This window comes from Cricetulus griseus, chromosome X (genome assembly GCF_003668045.3).
Source record: "Cricetulus griseus strain 17A/GY chromosome X, alternate assembly CriGri-PICRH-1.0, whole genome shotgun sequence".
NCBI lineage: Eukaryota > Metazoa > Chordata > Mammalia > Rodentia > Cricetidae > Cricetulus > Cricetulus griseus.
Window position 1 is genome coordinate 49,627,878 of NC_048604.1, and position 24,430 is coordinate 49,652,307.

Below are 24,430 nucleotides of genomic sequence, written 5' to 3' on the forward strand. Positions count from 1 at the left end.
GAACAATATTATTCACTGTTTCTTCAAATGTTTGAAAGAAATGAAACAAGGAGTGTAGCATCAAGGAGAGTCATTAGGCCCTATTCACCCTTCAAAGACACTAGTGTCAAAGCCTGCGGCTGTCTGCTAAGAAAATGAAGCATGAAGTGAAGTCCCCAAGTCCCATCTGCATAGAAACACTTCACCAGTTGCGCAAGTACTTTTGGTTTACTTCTTCCTTGATAAATACAAGGCTGAAGGCATTGGGATCACTAAATCATGTTAGACATGTAACACCAACCTACTTTTTCAACCAAGGGCTTTCTTGTGCTCAAATCCATGCTGCTAAATTTCATTCATCCCTGACTTTTACAATTATGATCATTGATTTTTATTATTTTAACTCATTTAAGCTTGGTGAAAGAGTTGGCACAGACATTATTTCCTTTAATAGTAAAAAGGTGACACTCAATAATATATCTTTTTAAGAAAAGATATCAGCCTCAGTGACACTTGAGCAATTTCAAAGAACTCGTCAAAAATTTTACCAATCCTTAGATTTCCTTTGCATTAATGGTCTAACATAAACAAATTCTGTTACCTTAGCAGACTAGTTACACATGAAATAAATTAACTATAGAACACAATATTAAATGTTCTAAGGTTTAACAGAATGATCAATACAAGAATAGACACAGTATGATGAGACTAGATAATAATTCCCTTGAAAATTATGATTTTTGTGACAGGTATCAAGTTCTTTGAAATGTTGCCAAAACACAATCATTGGGATTGGTGAAAGAAAAATTACTTCTAGTATATTTATTTAAAAGCCATCATAAACGTTCCTAAAAGGATCTTTCTGAAAGTACAGTGACTTTCTTATGCAACAGTCAACATTTCAATTTATTCTAATTTAAGCTGTTCTCAGCTTAAGACAACTGCATAAAGAACGAAATGACAGTTCAATAGCTATTTCTGATGTCAATAAAGAAAATTTAAATTATATCAAAATTACCTCTGGAAGCACATTCAGAAAATTTAACACAATCAAAGAAGTAGTCAAGAAAATGTTCCTAACTTCAATAGGCCTTAAACTCTGCTACAGAAAACTAATTAGACATGAACATACAGGTTGAAATACTGTAAGACAAAGGATGTGGGATTATTATTTATAAATAAATGGTGTTCTGGCTGAGAGGTGAACAGAACGTTCATTAATGTCCTTTTACATACATTAGGTCACTGGTTCTCCACCTGCATGGGTCACCGCCCCATTGGGGGACACATATCAGACATCATGCATATCAGATATTTACACTACAATTTATAACAATAGCCAAATTAATTACAGTTATGAAGTATCAGCAAAACTAATTTTATAGTTGGGGGTCACCACAGCATGAGGAATTGTATTAAAGGGTCAAAGAGTTAGGAAGATTGAGAACCACTACTTTAGCTATTATTTTTCATTAAAATCTAGTCTGAGCTCTTTGATTTTCTAATGAACAAAATTTTCGACATTACAATTAGATAGCCTACATATCTGTAGCTCATAGTTTCCTTTGGAGTTGTAGTCTATTTTACTTGATGAATATAACTTGTCTAAAACCCTGAGTCTAGAACGCACTAAGCATTCCATCAGTGGGAACTACAGTTTTGAAAATCAAAGTAGTGCAGCAAGTTTAAAATAGTTCCCAAACTAGGCACGTTTTCCAAAACAATGGCTATTTTTGTTTTTATCCCTGTTTATTTATTTATTTTGGTTTTAATATTCCTTACATATCAATACCAGAGGCTCAGATAGAGAATTCAAACAATAGTGATGAGACAGCAAATGTCCAGAACAGAATGTATTAAAGCCATTATTTGTTAAAAACTCTCTTTTCTAGTGATCTCAGAATGCCACTTTTCATAAACCAATTTAAGCCCATATGATTCTAATGCACACAAACTTTTAAGAATTAATTAAACCAAAGCTGTAATGACTGAAAGTTATTTGGATAACACTGAAGAGTTATTTTTTGTTTTAGGGTTAGCCAATGAATGTTCTTGTATTTCCTTAAATATGTGGGTATTTACATGAAATTGTATTATAAATTTATTCTTTTATAAACAAGGGATGCTCATCATCATACATAAAGAAAATATGTGTATAAGCGTTCTACAATCTAATATGAGCAATATTTAGAAATAATCTTTAATTTCTGGTACATTAGTGAGTGCATAAAACATTTGACCCAGATATTTATAATTATGCCTTAAGCTATCTTAAATGGGTAACATTTGATGACTCATTTGGTAATACATAATCTTAAAATTATTGTTAATTTTTAACATATCAAAAATCCCCATAAGATAGTTTCCTAAAGGTAGACTCAATGGTATTCATTTACAAGTTCACCAAGCAGTCCTAGTAAAGGTCTTAAGGTATCATCTGGTCCTTCTAGGTGGTACTTCTATGGCTTTGCTACATTAGTGTTCGTAATTTTCTACTCTTTCAAAATAGAAATAAAACTCCAGACTAAAGCATATAAAAGTTCCAGTCTCTTTCTGCAGTTTATAAACTGCTAGCCTTGGAAATCATGAGGAACAAATGGAGGAATCACAATCAACATAGGAAAGAGGGTAATCTTTTAAATGTAGGTAAAGTTTACTCAGTTTGGCAAGCAACAAACTATTCAAGTGTGTTCAATTGCCTTTGTACAGAATAGCAAATTTGTTTACAAAATCTTGAAAGGGAAAGATGATGCAATGTGCAGAAAGAGATTGCACTTCTGTCTTCTCATTCATGCTACATAGGACAGCTGCAAAGTTTCCCCTTTGCCCTGCTGCCTACAGCTGCAAAGTAAAGCATCCTACAGAAAAGTAGATTTTACCTCGACACCTGCATAGTACCTGAAGCAATAGGAATGGCATTATCAAGAGTGTTCCTGAAGTTCAGTGCACATTAAACAAGACTAATGGTCCTAATGGTAGGAATCACACACACACACACACACACACACACACTTTGTAGTGATTTCCTAATTGAGGAACAAATCTTACTAGTTGTAGTTTATACAAGAACCCCCCCTCCAAAATCAGGAAGCACATGTTACTGCAAATTAACATCTGCATAACTAATATACTTGTACACCTGTTCATTAAGCCAATTACTGAACACTGTTAAATGTCACTAGAACAGTATGTTTAACAATGTGCATAGCTAATGTTGTATATTTTCAAATCAGCCTGAATATCTTGGCAGATATTGTATATTTTAGGGAGAACAAATAAAGATGTCTTTAGGTTTTAGGGATAAACTTTGTTTCAGCTGGTAATTTCAAAATCCAAATCAAATCACAGTTCTTATTTCAATGTAGAATTTGACAAATGAGGCCGAAATTTTTCCCATTAACTTTTAACCTCTGCTAAGTACATAATTCAAGTTGGAGTCTGGGACTTTTCCCACATTTCCTATAGTTTTCTATGAACCAATGGAAATCTCCCTGGCTGTTGTATCTATTAAAACTTCCATGTTATGTTAAAAAACATAATTCATGTGACAACTTGATGATTCAAGTAATAAACCACATGAACAACATGTATCAAATACAGAAGACTATCAGGAAAAGTACAACTGCAAGAAAAAATAATGCTAAGTTCTAGTACTGGTAGGCTATTAGGGCATTTCTTATTGAGAATATGGTTTGGACAAGCATCATACACAAGCTGCTCTGATTTTTGTGGTCAATTGTAGATTACTGCAAATCCTATAGTCAATTTGGCTTAATATGGAAGACAGTTAATTTTGTTAAGCAAGATTTAATAGCACATATATAACTACAACTAGGCTTGACACTAGATATATTTCCCCCACAAATGGATAAAATACTTACTTTTATTAGTCAAATACATAAACCAGGTAGCTTTAAACAAGAAGCAATAACTTCTTCATACTTCTGAAACAAGTTCAAGATCAAGGTGTTACCAAAATGGTCACCATTTACTGTGTGTTTATATGGCCTTTCCTCAGTGTGTGCTAGGGCCATAGAATGAGACTTTCTGGTTATCTCCTTATAAACACATTTTTAGAGCCGAATTATGTCTTATATCTTAAAGTTTGATTACTTCCTCAGAGGCTTCATAACCAAATAGCATCATACTTCATAGTAATTTCAACCAGTGAATTTTGCAAGGAACCAAATATTCAGCATATAACAATACTAATTATTTTACATTATTGCAAAGTGAACTCTACAGGGACAAACTTGTGAAAGGCCACAAGGAAGAGTTAAATGGCTAAGGTATCTGGTACCAAATTCTCTTCTCTCAGCACTAAGTTCCATCATTTCCCACAAGATGAACAGCTGAGTGTCACATGTTTATAAGTAAATAACTGCTGACAAGAGAGTTCACTGGAGACACTCAACATATGTTATAACTTAATTTTCCTAATAGAATTCTTTATGTTGTCCAAAGTATGTTGCTGTGTATTTTTGAGCACTAAATCAAAGCTCTTTCTTTTTTCTTTGCATGGCATGGTATCCTCAGTTTCATAAAATGTAATTCTGAATTTTGTGGCCAGTGATCTTAGTAGGAAACACTCTGTATTCTGTTTTGTTTTTGTTTTTTCTTTTCTTTCTTTGTTTAAAATTTAAGCTACTCGAAAAGGAAGGTAAAGATTTGACATAGAATAATGAGGTCAGGTATGTTTTCATTCCTGCCTAATCCAGCCTGACAAAGTGATGTCTCTGTAATGTATGAATAAAGAATTTTAATAAGAAGATTGGTGATAATGTCAGAGATCTAAGGGCTCACAGAAATCTCTAGATGAAAAAAGGGGGGGGTAATTGAGGGTGACACAGCAATGCTCATAAAAGGCACATGCTGGCAACCCACATTCAGAGGTCTTGGTTCAGTCCAATGCTGTTTCCCCAGCTTTATGACTAGGGTCTCCATGTTATCATTAAGTCAGGTCAACTGTTTCTGAGGGTTTCTGCAGCACCGTCTTGGCTTCTTTGCTCATTCCTCCTCCCTCTCCACAATTGGATTCCAGGGGTATTCAGTGCTTAGCTGTGGGTGCCTGTTACTGCTTCAAATATCTACTGGATGAAGGCTCTCACATGCATGAGATATCTCAAGACAAAGAATAGCATTGGGCTGGCTGACCACCTCTGCCATCCTTTTCCAATCTCAGCATCAACAGGGAGAGCCTTTGAAAACTCTAGGGTAAACAGATGTCACTACAGTGAAAACGTACATACTAAGGAGAAAGTATTAGTAACTGTAGAGGTAAAAGATGTTTAATTTGTCCTGGCAAGGTGATGCACAGCTTTAATCCCAACACACAGGAGACAGAGGCAGGCAGAACTCTATGAATTCCAGGTACTCCTGGTCTAAGTGAGTTCCAGAACAGCCAGAGCTGTTACACAGAGAAACTGTGTCTCAAAAAAAAAAAAAAGGTTTAACTTGTTATTATCATATGGCACCCATACCTGTTTCCTAGGTAGCCTACAAGAAGTAAATAGAATACACATGCAAAAGTTTCACAGTACATAAAACACAACACATGGTTGTAGCAAGTGAGAAAATATTTTTGGGTTGGCAGATCAAAGTGTCTTTGTTCCAAATGCTCAACTCAGCTTCATTACTGTGAAGCAGCCATATAAAAGAAGAAAATGAATGAGCAAGGAAACTAAAATATATATGTTTGCAAAACCACATGTCCAGATAGATTTGTCATGGATTATGTAATTTGGTTGTATCTGATATAAGAAGTACCTAATAAATCACTAGGTCCTCATCTCTTTCCTTTCCAAAGAGGTCAATTTATTCTTATTTATACTTTTGAAAATGTGAGTAAATGTTAAACACTTTCCTTGCAAAACAATGTTTAGAAGTGTCCTAATATACCTGTTGATTAATAAATCTGGTTTTCAAAAAGCATTGATATAATAGATCACATTTTTTCCCTCATCATTTTTAAGTTTGTCTATCCTACAGGGATCAGTCATCTGATACCAAAATGCCATTTTGTCTTGCTCCTCCAAAATTATCATATAATTTTACTATATGTCTTCATGTAAAATAATCACAAAAGCTAATCAACTTTAATGAAATTATAAAATCAATTTTACTTCTCCATTATTATTAGGATTGAATATATTTGATAATGATTTACTTGTGAGTCACTGGTTTAAGGCAAACTAAAAGTGAATTCTACACACAAAAAAGCCCACATAGACTTTGAGTTTTCTGTAATATTTTTCTCTTGCTTTATGCACATAAAAGTATTACTGAGTGTTTCAATTTGGTTTGTTGCTGGCTGAGCTCAATGGGAAATAAGCAGAGCTATATTGTCTCTGTTTTTGCCATTTGGATTCCAACCGCTTTCAATTTTATCTTTCAGCAGTAATTTTCTTTAGTTCGGAAGCTACATCAATGTAATCTGCTGAAGGTGATCGAAGCATTAGGAAATCTTTTTGCAAGGGTAAAATAGAGTACCTGAACTTTCTGCTTCTTTCTTTGTTCTTAAAGTTAGGTTTAGCTTGCTGGCAACTTTTGATTTGAAAGCAGAAAGGTAGTATTTGAGACTCCTTTGGAAATGTGCAAACATGAGAAGAAAAAAATTCAAATAAGCATAAAGGTTCTATTCTTAGGACAGACTCCTGACCCTCTTCCTTCTCAGCCTATTATCCTTCCCTGTTACATCATCCACTATTTTGGAAGAATACCTGACACATTGCCTTAATTCTTCCCTTCTCCTCTATTACTTTGTTATAAGGTGAATTCTAATTATACATTTACCAACTAAGAATGTCAGAATCTCCATAGGAAAGGTCTTGGGATGGATATATCTTTAAAATTCCACTTATTATTAGAAAAGTTTGAATCAACTATTCTAAAGCATATTTAATACATAAACCTGTGAGGGCTCCAACTCCAAATTGAACAATGTGAAAAACTATCAATAGCAATCCCCAAAAGTCTTCTTTGCATTTACTCTAAATCACAGATCTAACACTAAAGGCAGATTCTTGGTCAATGCCTGCTGATCTTTAATGCCAATGATTTACATAGTTTTAAATCATTTAAGAAAAAGATGTATCTCTAAATCAAGAACGATCGATCCCATCCAAGTACTAACCAGGCCCAACCCTGCTTAGCTTCTAAGATCAGATGAGATTGGGCGCAATGAAGATGGTATGTCCATAAACCAATCCATATATTTGTATACCATAGAACTCATATATACAGATTTCTATAATGAATAGGAATGTATTTTACACATTAATTAAAACTGCACATATAAAATTCTAAAGTGGATATTGCATTAATTGCCTCTTTCCTTTGTATGTAGATAGTTGTGGCCATCACAAGAGTAGAAGTTTAAAAAAGAAATAAATCAGCCATTGGAAAGTAAACAGTGGCTAAAAACCAAACTTCTTACTTTTGTAAACATTTCTGTATTATCTAGTAACAAAACAGCCAGGGTAGGTAAGGACTCTGAGTATATAAAATAAGAAGAAGCATTTTATTGTATAAAAACTGGATTCTTCAAAATGAATAAAAGACTATTTACTCTTTCTCCCGAGGTGAAAAGCTAAAATGCTAAGAAAACACACCATGGCAACTGCACACTATATAGCCACGTTCAAGTCTATATGTTTTAGACCAAAAGATTTGAACACTAATATAAAAAAAATCTTATACAAGACATAAGCCTAATAATTTATTGAGAACAATTAGGTGTTGCTTACTGTGCAGCTCTCATTAACTTACGAGGTGACAAGTTAAATAACAGAAGGCCCTTTGCTATTTATAAGAGCATGTATAAGATAAAGGTAATGATTAAGAAAAACATTGCTTGACTGTACACCATAATCTCATGTGTGACTACCAAAATTCTTACTAGGTTTTAGAAATGTATATAATGCAGGTAGCACTATTACAATGTAAAGTTAAAACACATTTCAAAAGATTGAAGTGAAATCTTCATTGTGCTAGGATAAAGAAGAAATACCTGTAATTTAAGGTTTTACCACAAACTTATTAAAGATAAAAAGAGAAAGTAACAGCCCAGATAAGAAGCAGCTGCTAATAGTCACAGATAGCAAATGAATTTGACAGGATCAGGACAACATCCTGCTGGTTCTTTTTCCTCCTAAACCATTTCAAACCTGCTGTGTTTGCCATTAGGCTGGCCTTTACTTCACCCTAGCCACTTCAGTCCTAACACTGTGGGGGATCATTGTTGCTTCCCTATGGCTACTGCCAAAGTGTACCTCTCTGCTTTTAGCCTGGAATGCTTTGAATCTAAACGTAAGCACTGGTTATAACTACAGAGAAGGGGCAAGAAGTCAATATGTAAAATCTGAAAGAGAGGTGTCATAAACACACACACACACACACACACACACACAGCTTTAAATTGGTAAATGGGGCATAATACATTTCTAAAATATTACTTAAAAGCATGCTGAAAATGTGCTTCCTTTATTGACGTTTTCACATATACAAATGTTAAAGTGTAACCCATTCATCTATATAATTAATATGCTTTAATTGTTAGGACAATTCATGGAAAAGAATAAAACACAAAAATGTTCCTAGCTTTGCATCTAGATCTTATGAAAACAAGCCTGGTGAGTCATTAAGGACAAATTTGTGAAACACTGCTTAGTAAAACCCTCACATATTAGATACAATAAGTGAGAGGCAACACAGGACAGAAACAATTATGCTTACTTCGAAGTCCTTCAAGTCTTAGTCTCAGAATAGTTACATTTTAAATAAATCATTTCTCTGGAGTGAGTTAATGCTGTGTGCCTAATACAGGTGTAAGAAATTGAAGCTTTCTAACTGTGAGTTCTACCACTGTATAGCAAAGATAAATATAATTAAAATAGAGGGTTGCAATAGGACACTCCAGTAGCCGCAAAATAATTTGAGCTTACCTCCCTTCACATTTTTCCCTGCTGAACATTTGTCTGTTGATTAAGTGAAAAAAAAAAAAACAAGGTATGGTAGTCTCTATTAAACACTCTCTACTTACTTTATCTTCAACTAAGGCACTAATAATGCCCTTCTATTATCGATCAACTCCATTAATACAAAGGCATGTACCCTATTGTCTTGCCTGTATCCCAAATTGATAACAAAGGGAGTATGCTTCAATTCCCCATCAATGTCTCCTCCAGAGGAATAACAAGTTTGAGAGATCACAGTGAAAAGAAGATGAAGTTGCAGCAGAATGAGTGTGAATCTGATGACAATCTGACTTCAGAATGTTGGCAGGAAAGACACTTAAGGATAAGCTCAGAGCAGAAATAACAGTCCAGACAGAAAGCGTAATCAAAAAGGTGTGATGAAGCCAGACAGCGGTGGTGCACACCTTTAGTAACAGCACTCAGGAGACAGAGGCAGGTGGATCTCTGTGAGTAGGAGGCCAGCCTGGTCTACAAAGCTATACAGAGAAACACTGTCTCAAAAAAGTGTGATGAAATAATGTGTGTGAGGTCCCCAAAGAAAAACAGAACATAGTTCAATAGGAGAAAATGACAATATCACACCACAGGAACGTCAAGCATATTGTAAGTCTTACAAAACCAAACATTCCAGAAGAAAACAGGTGATTACAGATGCTAAGCAATGATTTCAAAGAAACTATTGTGATGCACTACAAGAAACAAGAAAGAAATAAATGGAAACAGTGAGGAGATGGCACTCACTTAAGATACTTAGTGGGAAAATTATTTCTATCTATGGTGTGAAGAAGACAAAATGAATATTACAAGAAGGTACCTGATTTTCAAATTCAAGAAGCATTTCTATGATACAAATGATTTCAGAACAAATTCAGCATACACTAATTTACTGGACAAGATCAATAGAAACTGTGCAAAAGAGATTATACTGTTCAGTGATCCATGTTGCGTCAATATCTGTAATGGAATGAGACAAGGTGATACAATGGCCCAAAGCATCCTAAAATTGCTCTTCAACAAAATTAAATAGGAAAATAAAGTTTCTCACAGACACTAAGTGAGTACCACACCTTCTTTTTGCCTAGCAGAAAAAAGTAAAACACTTCCCATGCCATATGAAAAGTAGAATATAGCACTACACTAGTTAGCATCAGAACAAAATTTGATCCCTAGATAATAAAGGATTTATGCCACGAACAAGGCTCTGTGAACATTACTGCCAAAGACAAATGACAACACTATCTATCTATGTGACTCAAGAAATGAAAAAAAGTGGTTTGTTCAATCGACAATGGTACAGAAACAAGAGCTCATGCCACTTTATTGGCACAGAAAGAGTTACTAGATAGCATACTGCTAATAAAGGTTAGAACACCACTACTTAACTTTGTCATATTGAGGTTAAAGTGAAATATGAGTATTAATCTACATCATTAGCTGAAGGACAGACATAAAGTGGCTGTCATCTCATTGCCCATGGTGTCCTGAATGTATGAAATCTGACAATATATAAACCTAATATTAGTTATTAAGGCTTCTCCCCAATCCAAATACAGATGGATCAGTGAGGTGGCCTGCCAATAAGACAACAGGTGGCTCTCTCAACTTACTGATTGCATTTGTGGCTTTATTAAAAAAGATATTCCAAACAAATTCTGTGTTGATTTAGTGAAAAGACATGCTGTCTCAAACAACCTCAATGCAATACAATTAAAGACAGAGTAAATTTCCTGGTGTTGGTGGTGCAGAGATCTTACACCAGGAGTTAGAAAGGAGTTCCAAGAAACAGTCACTGTCATTAAGTACCCTGGGACATCCAACATGATGCCAAATTATCACTTCAATTAAGTCTTTAAATTGTGTTTGAAAGGTGGTTGTCTGTATCATCCTATGCCTCCTTAAGCAGAGCATGACTATCATTCAGTAACAGCACACAGATCAAAGTAATACTTCTTTCCCTTTCTAACAGTATCTATTAATGACATTATGATCATATATTTTATTTAATGAGTGTCTTACTCAGTATATTTCCACTCTGTGATGACCATGTTACTTCTTCAAGGTAAGGATCTCAATTGACAAACTGCTTCCTCTAGCACATTTACCTACTGTTGTGTATATGTGAATGGGCATGCAAATACAAAAGGAGTAAACAGCGATTATTTGAAACATCTGTATATGTCAGTTCATATTCCACACCCCCCACTATGCAATCTAAAAGAGTAGGGAGTAAAATAAAAGGGATTCTTTAACTACTGGTAAGCATACCATAAATAGCAAAATCGACTACTACAGATGATAAAGGAGCAGCCTGGCTTTAAAAAAAAAGTGTGAATCAATCACCATATCCACTAATGTATATTAGATAGTAATACAACCATGAGGCAATGACTCAACTCTTCCAAAAGATGCCTAATAAGTAGGGGATTCTGTAGCATTCTTTAAAAGTGTGTGGTCATTATTAGCATTAAAATAAAGGACCTTGGTATAGACTTTGCTTAAGCAATTCTAGTAATTAATAATCCACATGGAAAAATTGCACACAGCTTACATTTCCATATGAAGTAGAATTTCCTAATATACAATATCTTTGGAAATGACTTACCTTATGACAAAATGAAGTGTCAAAAATAACAAAATAAACCTAGCAGATTTAATAAGAGAGAAGATACCATAGTTTGGTCAGTTATTAAATGCTGCAGTTTATCACTGCTAAAGGCCATTGCAGCTGAATCTGCAGTACTCAGCCTCATTAAAACTTAGCCTTTTAAAACAAGTAATCAATGAAGCTGAAACACATAAACATACATATTACAAAAAAATCTACACGAAGCTAGAAAAAATGCATGTATTGTTTCTTTGAAGCTAAGTTAATCAAATTTCTATTCCTCAATCTTTTCTACAATTTATCTCACTGACTCAAAATTTGATGTTTTAGGATTCAAGACAGGAGCAACATTGTTATCTTTCAACTCTATTAATATACACTATATAAATATATATCCATTTATACTATATTAAATTATTTATAGTATTTGTTCTTGAAATTTCTTCTCAATGACTTTAAAGCCAAGACTTCTTTGATCTATTGTAACTTTCATGCTACACAGCTAAAACTAGGTATTAACATGTATAGCTACAAAAAAGAAAAAACTGTGTAGCTACTATACTTAATAATCTACAAATATGACATATACTTAAATTACTTAATACTTCAATGCTGTGATTTGTAATGTTTTGCTCAATTTTTGTTTTGTTTTTTTTCTACTTTACTAAAAATGATTTAAGTGTTGCCTACTGGTTTACCTTATAGAAATATTAAGATGTTGTTGCTTATCTTTATTTGCTTCTTTTTACCTGTAGCATAACACTTTTGACTTTCTAAACTTGTGTGCAAATAAACTCAGAACCCCTAGTTTCCCAGTGTTCAAAACACAAAAGAATATTCAACAATCCTGGATGTGGTTTTTAATTTAAACAGAAACTTTCTCCTAATCACTAAGATGTTTCTCTCGTACTCAAGATTTCTTAAATATAAATTAAAATCAATCATCGTTTAACAAGTCTTTTACAACAACTGTATTACAACTTGTAATTACTTGTATTTTGATTATGATGCATCTAAGAAGCAGCCATTATTAATTGATGTGTATTATATTTCATAATAATGAATCTGGGTTTCTTTTTAAATTTCAATCTTTAGTAGAAAACCTACCATCTAGCATTTGCATTTCCCTTGTAAAACACATTATTGGTGGCAAATTTTCCTGTGGCAGAATTTTCTAGTGTCAAGTCACACTGCATGACAAGCAGAGCTTCTGTGAAGGCTCCTAGAGCCTAAAGTGACTGCAGGTAGGCAGATTTCAGCCAAAGCTCCCCAGTCATAATCTGACAAATCATAAGCCAAACACACAAAAGTACACATGCATTCATAATTAGTGGTTCATTCATAATACAAAGAACTGTGTAGACTGCATTTATGTTCTTTTAAATTTCTCCAATTTAATGCATTATTACTTTACATAAGAATATGAACTTAGTATGATGCATTGGAAAATAAAACTAATAAAATGTGTTTTCTACAAAATGTCACAAGAATTATTCTGATTAATCAATAGAGGGCTATAGTAATATCTTTTAAAATGGGCATTAATATCCAGTTAAATTTAACAAGAAGATACAAGGTATAGTATTTTCTCTATTCAAATATGAATTCTTTCGTATCCAGAAAACTGCAAAATAAGAATATAAGAATTTGGAATCAAACTTGAATATAAAAATTCTTCCCTGAATTTTTGTTTCTGAAAGTATGGTAAAATAAACAACTCGAAATAATATTCTAGTGAAGAGATTCCATTTCTCTGAATATATTAAAAATAATGTTAAATATACAGACTATCAAATAAAGGAAGCAATACCCAGATGCCAAAGAGAATAAACATTAGAAACAGCAGCTTTAACCTTGAATGAAGATTAACTTAAGCTTCAATTTACAAAGCCTAAAAGTAGAGGAATGAAAACCAAGCCATGGGCCTGAATGAAGTGGAAATATAAGAGAAAATTATTCTGGAAAGTACTGTGGACTATACCTCAGTTTAACATCAAATTAGACATCGACATAGTCATCTCTCTGGGGGGTTGAAAAGAAAATCCATGTCAATCCTTGCCGTGGAGTGAAAATTGTAAAAATTTTCTTTCAGAATCCACAAGTAAAAAAAAAAAAAGACAACCTGGATACAGACTAAACTCACAGATGTATATCAGTATAAAAGAAAAGCAAAAGGAAAAAGTATAGCCTGATCCTAGGTTGTTAGAATCATAGTAAAAGAAAGTTAATCTTTGATGAAGATCAGTAGCCCTTATTAAGGATTTAAAACATCTACAGAAAATGTAGAAAAAACACAAATGTTAAGAAATATAACAAAGTGTAATTACAGAACATATTAATAAATAATAAAATTAGTAGATCTGTAGATATGTAACAGAACGTAATGAAATTACCTAAAGGGCTTAAGAAAAAACGAGACAAAGTCTAAGATATGATAATTACTATACTTCTTATATTTGAAAACAGCTTCTGTTGTGTTCCCAAGAGGTAGGTAGGTAGGTAGGTAGGTAGGTAGCTAGCTAGCTAGCTAGCTAGGTGTGTGTGTGTGTGTGTGTGTGTGTGTGTGTGTGTGTGTGTGTGTGTGTGTGTGTAGGTTAAAAAATGATACACACCAGACAAAACAAGGTATGCTCATCAAGTGAAATATAGAGACAAAGGAATTATCCAGAGTATATCAATGATGGAATATGAGAAAATTTAGGAGAAATGGAGCATAGAATGAGAAGGTATAATTCAAAATTATAATTTCTACCTTCTAGAATGTGAGAAAACAATAATGAGTGAGATGCATAGAAAGAGTCCACATGTAACTTACATATCTTTACAGACCTTTTTGTACTCATAAAAGTAAATTTTTATGGACTGTGAATTATAGGAGAAGGGAAAGGTGTATATAGGTGGTTTTGGAGGGAGAAAAAAAAGGAATGTTGCAAGTAAACTATAATCTCAAAAGTTTTGTAAAGGTCTACTAAAACATTTTTATGATGGGTTATATTACTTTGGTTCTATACCAATTATATTTATAATCATTATATAAAACTTATAATTGAATAAACATTTGAGTTCCCAGTTTGTCAAGTTTTATTTATTTGAAGAACAACTAATTGGAGAGGTGATTTTATAAAATTCAGATTGGTCCAAGCATCTTGCAGAGGCTGTCTTATCAATTATATAGAAAGTCAGCATCTCATTCCACATGTATGATTCTAACACAAGCACAAGTCACACGGCTGCAATTTTCCTTTACCTTGTTGAGATAATAATACAAATATCACATTAGCCATAGAAATCTATTTATCCAAGTTCATGGAATGGAGATATAATTTAAAAGTTAAAGTAGTTAAGCCATTAAATGACTTGAGGAGGAAAGGAAATAAAAGGGAGTAAGTGAGGAGGGAAATGGGAAAGAAAGGAAGGAGAAAAAAAAGGCAATACAATAGCAACAAGATACCTAGAACTAGATATTGCCTAAAATATCAAACTAGAGGATAGGTATCTTTGAGTCCATCTATGCTTCTGCATATTATATAATCCACATTCTGGAAGCATCTGTTATAAACAGAACCCTTAAACTCATCAAGCCATCAGCTGTGTGATCTATTCACTTATTCCAAGCACCACCTGCAAAAAATTGCAAATTGTATAGCTTTGTTCATTAAAAAACTGCCTATGTTGAATTTCTACCTTCCCTGCACCATAAGATTAAACAGCCCTGACAAAGGAGATTACACAATTAAGAATTAAAATCTTAATAATTTAATCAGTGTTTAATATCACCTTACTTATATGGTAGCTAACAAGAAAGGGAAATAGTTATTTTCTATAGAAATTCAAGACTCCTTAGACTTAAAAAATGGACATAAGACTAGTTACTTTCACATTTTATATATGTGACTTAAGACTAGGTTAAAAAAAGAGCATCTTATGAATTTATAACTCCTGATGCTATTCCACAGGGGCAGCTGCTGAGTTTTGAACACAGGACCTGGTTCAGGTTATACAATTGCTCTACCATGGTGCTATTATCATGGTCTAAAACTGGTGCTCACAACAAAATAATTTTGGAAACTTAAGAATCATATCATCTACTTAATTCCACAGGACTGTCAATTTACATCACTCTACCCTAGATTCATTACTTAAAATTCAACAAGGAATTTAGCTAAGCATATTTGATGTACAGGTATTCAATGGAACCATAAAAAATAAAATAGAAAGAAATGACATGCTTTACAAAGATGAGACAAATCAAAGGCGAAAGAAGTACCCAAAGTCCTAAATCAGATGGACATAATAAATAGGATCCTCAGGCAATGATCTGGTTTAATGTAACACTCAAAGAGCATAACAAAGTTCTTTTGTTCCCTTAAGCTAAGTGAATGTCTTTGTATAGTTTCACAGACCTGACACATTTTAATAAACTCCAATGCTAACTCCAATTTCATTGTTAGTGGTAAGATTATTTCCTCTTCAGAGGATGTAAAAAAAAAACATAAAAACAACCAAATATCCAAACAAAAATCTACATGTTTAATTATTGTGAGTAATTCATGCAGATTGTTTGATTCCAAATGAAATTCTTTTAATATACTTTCCTAATTATGCTACTGTTGTTTAACGAACTATGCAAGAATACATGATTATTCATAAAGCAATGGAAAATAAAAGGAAACAAAGACTCAAAATGTGACAACGAAGAGAAAAGACAAATTGAAAAGAAACGGTGGCCTCAGACACACACAGTTTGTACATGCCAGAAAAATGTTTAAAACAGCAACATTTAACCATCACTATTATAATAGAGGAAAAAACATATCATTAATTTCAACATACACTTCAGAAAAAAACTGAATGGTTATTACATGGGATTTGAAAAAAAGTGCATCTACAGACAAAACCAATTGAAAGTATACTTGTTTTTGTTAACAGTTAAGGCGATGATACCAGAAGAAAAACATCAAATGACATCATGTTATCAACCTTCAGCCCAGGCCTGGTTTTAGCAACCTAATGAATAATGTAATGTGGAACACTAATCTAATGCAGTTTGTAAAGAAAGGGCATGGACTCTACCATGAACTTCAGTGGAAAGAGCAGTAATTCTAATGAACATAAAAGCCAGAGAGCCTCTTGTACAGTGCTTTGCATATGGTAAGTGCTCAATTACTAGCTCTTGTCAAATAGAAAGTACGTGCAGTTCATGATTGTAGCTGTGGATCACTGTGTGCCTATTTGCATTAATATCAGTTAGCATGCCTGGGAGAGGATCGGGAACTAAAACAAACAAGCAATTTCAGAAAATAGAGCAGAATATTGAATTCACTGAACATGTAAAAATTTATTGGAGCAAATAGCATTTCCCAATTACAAAGTGTTTACAAAAACAAAGAATCAACATTTAGAGAAAACGTTACAAAATTCTGAAGGTGTTAATGTTGGAAGTATACAATTAAACATAAAGTAATTTAAGATGTTTAATCACTTATTATACTTTATGGTGAATTATAAAAGATTTGTATGGTGGTAATGTTTTGGAGTAGAAAAATACCCTGCTTGCTTAATAAAACTTAATCTTATTCTGTTTGATATTTTCATTTCTCATTTAATTGAGTTAATGGAGCAACACAATTACAGTATTAATGCATGGCTAATAGGCAAATCAACATTTTTCCATGTTTGTACAGGTAAGTATTTTATATTTCCATAGCTTTGATATACCTCATAATTAAAAACATTGATTGGTTAGAATTAAGCTACAATTAACACACACAAACATATATATACATATATACATATATACATATATACATATATACATATATACATATATACATATATACATACATATATACATATATATATATATATATATATATATATATATATATATCACACACACACACTTGTGTAAAAATACGTGTGATTTTCAAGTTATCTACATATGGAACAGAGAAATGGGTCACAATTAAAAATAAAAGTTCCAAATTTACCCTAAACAAGAAACATTTTCATGGGCTATGATTTTGTATTTTGTACTGTGCTAACTTAAAAGTAAATGTTCAATTCTTGCATTCCAGAAGTGAGAAATACATATACAGAGCAGACTTTCATACACTGCCCCAAGAATAGGAGATCAGTTTTCCACAGAAAATGCTGGTTTTGATAGTGCAGAAGATTGACTATGAGATAAAATTAAAATGTCTTTTTCTTGATATAATGTAATAGTTTTAAAATTAGTGGAATGTTACAACGACAGTATAAGGTAATTGTCAATGAAAAATATGGTAGAAAACCAAACACCAAGATGATTTATTATGTGCTGGAAAGTTGGCTCAGTGACTATGAGGGGAAACTACACCTGTACATGATCAGAGTTCTGTTCCTAGAAAACATGTTCGGTGGTTCACAACCGTGTATAAACCCAGGTGCAAGTTACCCATACACCTCTAACCTCTGTAGACACTGAAAATTTGTGTGCATATACCCCAGCATGCACACATAATTAAAACTAACGTCTTTTAAAAAGCTTATTGGACTAATAAAATATGACCCAATGAAAAATTAATCCCAGCACTCTGGAGGCTGAGGCAGGTGGATCTCTGTGAGATCAAGACCAGTCCGGTCTAAAACAGCTAGTTCCAGGACAGCCTCCAAAGCCACAGAGAAACCCTGTCTCGAAAAAATAAAACAAAAAAAAAGACAAAAGAAAATTTTGCCACAAACATACTGGTGACAGATAGAAGACAGATAGAAGACAGACAGACAGACCTACTGACCTATCAGCCAAGCCAGAGATCTTGGTTTGGTGCTGCCGTGGCATGCATGGTGCCAACTCTTATGTGTGAAGACAGTACTGTCAGGTAATTCAAAGCTCTTTATAATCACTATGGAAAATCGATAGAACATAGGTGAAGGTTTTGGTAAAGATGTGAAACTTGCGGGCATGGTCAGGGTGCTGCAGAGTGAGAGTTTCAGGTGGCTGCGTTTCGCTTTCACTTTCACCTTTCGGCTTGCTTCTCCACAAGACACTTAGAAATTTCACTGGAAAAAGAATTAATTATAGACTCAAGAAATCATATAATACCATGGATGGCAACGGAGGCAGGCAGATATTGTATACCTCCAAGTTCAATAGCAAGAAGATTACCTTCTGTCTGATCAGAATGAATTTAGAAGGAAAAACTGGACATTTGTAAAGTTAATGCTCTCTTCAAGAAGAGAAGGCATATATCCTTCTGTTGTGTGTGTGCACATGATTTTGTGGAGAGGGGCACAGGAACATGTGTGTGAGGGGGAGGGGGTGTACATGAGCATGTGAATGTGGATGCTACACAACAGCATTAAGTATCTTATTATTTATTTACTATTTTCGTGGTTTTTTTTGAGACAGGGTTTCTCTGTAGCTTTTGAGCCCTTCCAGGAACTAGCTCTGTAGAACCGGCTGGCCTCGAACTCACAGAGATTAGCCCGCCTCTGCCTCTTGAGTGCTGGGATAAAAGGTGTGTGGCACCACTGCCAGGATAAGTATCTTACTTATAGCTTTCCACCATGATTTTTGGCTTACCAACATGAATTTTCTGAGTCAAGCAATGTCACTCAACTTGAGGCCCACAGACTTGGATAAACTGGTCAATAATAAAAGCCCCAATGTTCTTCCTATCTCTACCTTCCCCCAGGAACAGGAATATAGGAGCATACTGCCATGCTCGGCTTTTATGTGGGTGTTGATCATCAAGTTTGGGTCCTCTTTACTTGTGCTGCAAGTATTTTACCAATATAGTTTTATATTCTATGTTTTATTTTGTATTTGTCATAACTTTTTGAGTCTCCTATATGACTACCAAGTTTACATCACTTCCAGCACTCCATCTTTTGCTTCAAACACTCCTAATTTCCTCTGTGATTACTGAGCTCTTAATTATCATTGTTACACACACACACACACACACACACCTACATAAAAATACAGTCTGCTGAGTTCATTTAATCTTGGTCATATGTATATGTGTTTAGACATGGTCAGTGTGGAATTATATATTGTATATGTTTATTATATGAGGGATACTGTGTGAATCCAATGTATTAAACTAGAGAATTCATTATATTTGTAGTTAACCATTACTTTCATTCCACTTAACATACCCTCACTTAATGTACTAGCTGAATTACATAAACACAATGGAAATCTTCATTGTCTTACTTCTAAAAGTACATGAAGTAATGTTTAATCACTTATTTGTTTGTATGGTAATTGGGTTCCAGTTATTTACTTTTCATACTTTCCTTGTGAAAAAAAGGGAATGGAGTTGCAAAATTCACACATACCAACTTATCCATTTTTACCACAAACGTCTTAATTTACAAAGCAACTTAGCAACTCATTCATTCTGCCTCACATTCAAAACTTCATGATACATACACAAAATCTATCCAACAATTCTTGACTTTGTCTTTTTCTTAAATTATCCCCAGGACACTAGATACCATTGTTACACCTTGCTCATCAATAAATCATCAATCAAAACCAAAAAAAAAATCATACATACAGACACACAGAGGCACAAAACCCAGAAACTCCAATGAAGCCCTGGCTTTCCTGGAACTCACTCTGTAGACCAGGCTGGCCTTGAACTCATAGAGTTCTGTTTACATCTTCGTCTCAAGTGCTGGGGTTAAAGGTGTGCTCTATCACATGTCACCAACACCAACAATTTAAAAGTATACATCAACCCAACAAATCCCAATTCATTTAGAATACCTGAAATATTTCCCCTATAGTTCCACTTTATTTGGTCAAGAACCCCAACTGAGTATATCATTTGGTCATTTGTTGTATTTATGTTTTTTACCACTGTTTTATATAACCCTGCCCCCTGCATCAATTATTAACTATCAATGAGACCATCATGTTCTCATCCCGATCCTCCCTTACATACATGACTAATGCATTTACATCACTCCCCTTAAACTCACCAATGTCCCCTTTCCCTTTCAGACTTATGATTTCTTCTATGTTATTTTTGCTACACATGTACACATAAATATGTGTGTGATATACATGCATGTATAAACAACCTACTACTGAACATTGCTTATATGGACATATGTCCAGGGATGATCACTTGGGATTGGATGACCTATGTGGGTACTCATCTTGAGAGGAAACTGATTCTTCCTCTCTCAGCAGCCACTGACCATCTCTCATATTTCATCTAGGGGTAGGACCTTGTGGAATCTTTCCATCCATATTGGCATGTCAAGTGATGTTATCATTATACTAATCTTGTTGAAGCAAACACACTGTTGAGAGTTCACTGGCAAATTTTCCCTATGTAGCAGGTGGCATTCTGGTCCTCTGGCTCTTACCATGTTTTCCACCACCTCTTCTGTGATGTTCCCTGAGATTTACATGTAAAAGGTTAATTGGATGTAATTCTCTTGGCGTTAGGCAATCCACAGATATTCTCTGCAATTTTTTGCAGCCTCTAATTGGCAGAAGGCCTCCAGATATTTATTCAACAATTCCATCTCCTTTCCATTCACAATATTGTAGACAGTGAATTCATATAGACACATTTTATGTGGCATCATTATGCCAATGGTCTGTAACTAAACTTCATTAATTGTTAGAATTGAAGATTCAAGATATAACTACTTAACTAATAGCTCCACTGTGATGTCTAACACATAACACCAATTAATAAAAGACAAGGAATATTTGTTTATTCTCGAAATTTCACCCACCTCCCCATTTCAAAAACATGTGCAGTCACATTGAACATGGTAAAAGAAACAGAATTACTTTGTGTTTATTTTTTATCACTTATCCTACATAGTCAATTTATTATCAAAACTCACTGAACTAAACACCAAAATAACTGTCAAAGCAGCCACCACTTTTGGTGAAACTAAGGGGATTTAAGAACCATAGAAGCCAGCATTATAACTTCAGTTGAAAACATGGCGTAGTCAAGTAAGTCAGATGCTGCTGAGAAGCTAAAATAAAAATTTTGAAGCTGAAGCTGATATTGAAGGGCATAGACTGTTGTTGTTGTTGTCGTTGACAAAAGAGGAAAGTAGAATAATAGGGTTCAAAGCTTCACTGCAATGACCTGAATAGAGAAGACATCAATGGAAGAGAAACTAATAGCGTTACAGGTGTTTGTCCAAGAGTATACATTTAAAAAAAAAAAGAAGAAGTGGTAAATAATTAAACAAATTTTAGGTCAAGAGTGTTTTTTTTTTTAAGAAAAGATAAAACAGACATAGACTGTGCTGCTTAAAATGATCTGGTGATGATGGAAAAAATAAATCATCATGTAATGGGGGAAAGATGTAATGCCATGGTAGGTAGGGGCAGGTGAAACAAATGAATAGGATCCTACAGATTAAAAGACTTTCATTTATACTAAGAAGAAATAATATGGAGACAGATGCAAGACAACTTGTTGATGATGGGGGTCTTGGACTATGGCTTCTAGATTTGACAATGAATTATGAGGAAGGCTATTGTTTTCCAGTACATGCTTTAGAGAATGAGGCCTGAGCAGATAAAGAAGTTGAAAAGAAATATGGTAAATATTGCTGTATGAACAAAACACAGTCACTAAAAGGAAATTTAAAGTAAATCGAGAACCAGAACCTTTTTGCTCATATGCAGAATTTGAGTGTGAATTCTTTAGGCATATTCCATATTTTCAGCCAAAACATCACAGTTTCATGCCACATAACAAATATTTTAAAAGACAAAGCATTATTACATATTTTCTTTGTTGTATGCTCAAACTCAATTACAACAGTTCACAAATGAAGTAACACCAATGCAGCCAAACCATTCGGTCTTTTTGCTTTCTATCTATTTCTGTATAGAGATGTCAAATTTTAATTTGATGACATAGAAGAAAGCAATTAATATTTAACTGGGGTAGAAACTATGTCCAAAGCAGAAATGTTTCTATTATTCTGTGGATTACCACTGCATGATGATTGAGAATGATGTCTTAATATGAGGAATATTCATTTAAAATTGTATCAAGTAAACCAGTTTTATTTACAGTACCAGCAGCCGTGGCTGAAATACTTTGCCTTCCCTTTAGCATTTTAATTTAGATCTCTCTAAATGCAAATTAGGGGAAGTCTCTGCTCAGAAGATAGGGAAATGATCTTCCATTTTTAAATATCACTATTGTATTAGTGGTGTTGTTTCATTGGTACTCTATTTACACAGAGCCTTCATGCATAGCCCTCAAAATACTTTGTAAATATTAAAAAGCATGGATGCAATATTGGCTACTAAATTTCAGAAATGTACTACTAAAACTATCCCCCAGGAAAGATCAAATATTGCTATTTTAAATTATATATAAAAAAGAAAGAAGATGTACTTATTGGAGTCCCAGAAATAGAAATAGATTAAAACAGAGCAGGACATAAGAAAAAATGGAAAATTAGTCTATTTTATATAAACTTGGTTATGATATTAATGTTCTGCTATGTGATAAAATTATTGTCTCATGTACCAGAATAAATAATTTGTATTAAAAAAGAATTGTTTTGTGATTTGACTTGTGTGTGCATGCGTGCATGTGTGCATGCATGGGTGAGTGCATCAGAATGTTAACCTCACAGTCTAGGATACAAACATAAAATATATCCATAAACCTTAAAATATCCCAAGATATACAAGTTGCTGTGCTTTGCTCTCTCAATTCTAAGCTCCATTTTAACCTAAGGTATCTAAGGCACTCCATGAGAAAAGCAACAAAAGCATCAGCTCTTCTTTGTAAAAATTAAAGCCTTTTGGGGAAAATAACTCATCATAAGTCATCTTAATTTGAAAATCTAAGCCGGGCGTTGGTGGCCCACGCCTTTAATCCCAGCACTCGGGAGGTAGAGGCAGGCAGATCTCTGTGAGTTTGAGACCAGCAGTCTCCAGAGCAAGTGCCAGGATAGGCTCCAAAGCTACACAGAGAACCCCTGTCTCAAAAAACAAAAAAAAAAATGAAAATCTAAAACTGACGAAGCTTGCACACATTCACAAAATGGCATTCATTCAATAGAGAAGACAACTGTAAAGCTCACTAACACGGTTAGAACATTGTCAACTCTTCTGTGATGCAGGGCCTTGAGGATGCCCAAAAGTTTGATTTTGTTTGTTTGTTTTTTATTGTTAATGTTCACTTGATTTTGCATGAAAATAAATGGTTTTGTGGCCTTTTTTTTTTTTTTAACCAGGGCCACCTACATGAATCCTAGAAAAGAACTGGCGGACGTGTGGTCAATAGAGATGAGATTAAAGTAAAAGACAGTGAGGAGACAGTAATCAGAATGCATCATAAAGATGTGCAGAATTGACAAACAAAACTGATAAAACACATCTTCAAATGCTTAAATAACTAACTCGGAATTGTCATATATTCTATACTGTAGATATTGTCAGATAAATATGATTTTAAATTATAAGATTAAAACAGTGTGACTGTTTAAAACTGAAAGCATTTTCAATAAAGTTTTATTTACCTAAAAGATGCAGTTAAAAACAGGCAGATGATAGATAAATAGACAGACAGACAGACAAATAGATATTAGTTGGCTCATAAAAATCTACATATGCATGGATTACACTGTGGTATTTCAATGTAGGCATATGATAAGAAATGAGCATGCTAGGTTAGTCCAACATAGTAACACTTCAGACATCTATCATTTCTTCACATTTCAGTAAATTAGTCTTGCTATATGTGTAATCTGGAATATCCTCACATAGTACCAAGGGATAATCAATCACTTGGTCCACAACTTGGAGCTACTCAGAGCTAGGCCAACATATCAATAACAAAGCTTCTAAATCAAGCTTTAGAAAAATAGACAT

General features: G+C 33.9%; 1 protein-coding gene across 9 annotated transcripts in view; it reads right to left on the reverse strand.

Annotated features, from left to right (window-relative positions):
- LOC100768845 (protein diaphanous homolog 2) overlaps window positions 1–24,430 on the reverse strand; it is a 735,817-nt gene that overhangs the window by 425,386 nt on the left and 286,001 nt on the right. The window lies entirely within an intron of this gene.